The 1,547-nt window shown below is 32.3% G+C and overlaps 1 long non-coding RNA gene across 1 annotated transcript; it reads right to left on the bottom strand.

Annotated features, from left to right (window-relative positions):
• Nucleotides 1-774: 774 nt before the first annotated feature.
• LOC149568031 (uncharacterized) lies at nt 775-1,275 on the bottom strand. Its single transcript, XR_016361651.1, has 2 exons — nt 1,198-1,275; nt 775-1,046 (listed from the first exon to the last, which is right to left on the bottom strand). It is a non-coding gene; the product is annotated as an uncharacterized LOC149568031 (long non-coding RNA).
• Nucleotides 1,276-1,547: the final 272 nt, after the last annotated feature.

Below are 1,547 nucleotides of genomic sequence, written 5' to 3'. Positions count from 1 at the left end.
GTTTCCACCCCATACTTTCCAAATAAACACACTAGTAAAACTCATCCATAGAGCATGTTTGTTTAGTTATGAAGTCATTGGATGAGTGTCGTGTCAGTTTTAATTTTGAACAAATACCTGGCTTGAAATGTGTCTCAACAATGTTGTCAAAATTAAAGATAATACATATTTTGGCAACACATATCTTTCATTTCATTTTCACAATCATGTAAACTCATTAGGTATGTGGTCAACAATGCCACTATCTCAAAATTTTAAGCTACAAAATAAGTAAACAAAATAACATGTTTCATTTAAATTATCAAATACACAACCATTTTTCATGGACCCCATAGACCTTCTCTCCAAGGTAGTTGCAAATAAATTTTCATCATTTTCTATAGTTTGTAGCTTTTTTGAAAACTTTTTAAAATAGTTTTAGGGCAAATATGAGACCTAAATTTTTTAAAGCCATGCAAAACTAAACTTTATAAACTTTTTCCAAAGTTTGAAATTTTGAAAGATTTTAGGTAAACATCATTGGATCGTTCAAGAACATTTTAGGCCCCAGTGACTTTGTTATAATGATGGAAAAACATCTTGCGAAATCGACATTGTTAAAATGGGATTGGAAAAGCATGTTCCCATATCAACATTGTTAAAATGGGATTCACGTAGAGGTGAGCGCTAGCAATAATGAGTGATATCAAATTTCTTGCATAGCATTTTATACTATTGACTCCCAAATTGAAACAATAGTATATCATAGTTACCCATAAATATTGATCAACCATGTCACCATGCAACTCAATTTAATGGGTATTTTTTATAGAATTAGTGACAAAACATACTATATGCAAGTAAGAACAAATAATTGTCAAAGTTGTCAGAATGGTTGGCTGTCCAACAATTTAGACAAATAAGGGATTCACATCGCCTCTAGAGGGGCTTCTTGTTGGCAAAACTATACACTTCTTCCAACTCTATCAAGGATGGAGTGTGCAGCTCTGCTTTAGCAACGATACACTTAAATTGAGACAACATGAAGAGCACTATTGATTAAGCACCTACAATTGCATACAAGATCAACCAACTATGTCAATTTGGAAGGAAAAATGATAGAATGATGGCTCAACTTGTAGAATACTACATCTCTCATGCGAACTAACAGCAACAAAAGAAATGCATTCAATAGAAGCCAAAGCACAGTTGTTCTACCTTGCTTGCTCTTCCCTATACGTCTTTGCATACAATGTGCTAGTTATGCTTTAAAACCTCTCTTAATTTGAAATACATGTCAATAATGTTAATAATATGTCTCCACCTTGCTGCTATTTGTAATTTATTCTTATTATTTTTTGTAGTTGTCATTGTAACAACTTGTAAAGATAAGATAAGATAAAAATGGACAAATAATGAAAGCATAAAAAAACGAAAAGATAAGATGTCTCATCTTATTGATAGTGGACAAGCCAATATGACAATGGAAAAGATAAGACACCTTATCTTATTGATAGTGGGAAAGCCAGTATGACACTACATCTTATCCTATTGATAGTGGGAAAACC

The sequence above is a fragment of the Cupressus sempervirens genome, chromosome 3, assembly GCF_028749045.1.
Source record: "Cupressus sempervirens isolate cs-2001-9-10 chromosome 3, ASM2874904v1, whole genome shotgun sequence".
Classification (NCBI taxonomy): Eukaryota; Viridiplantae; Streptophyta; class Pinopsida; order Cupressales; family Cupressaceae; genus Cupressus; species Cupressus sempervirens.
Note: the sequence above shows the minus strand (reverse complement) of the source record. Positions and strands in the feature narration are given on the sequence as shown.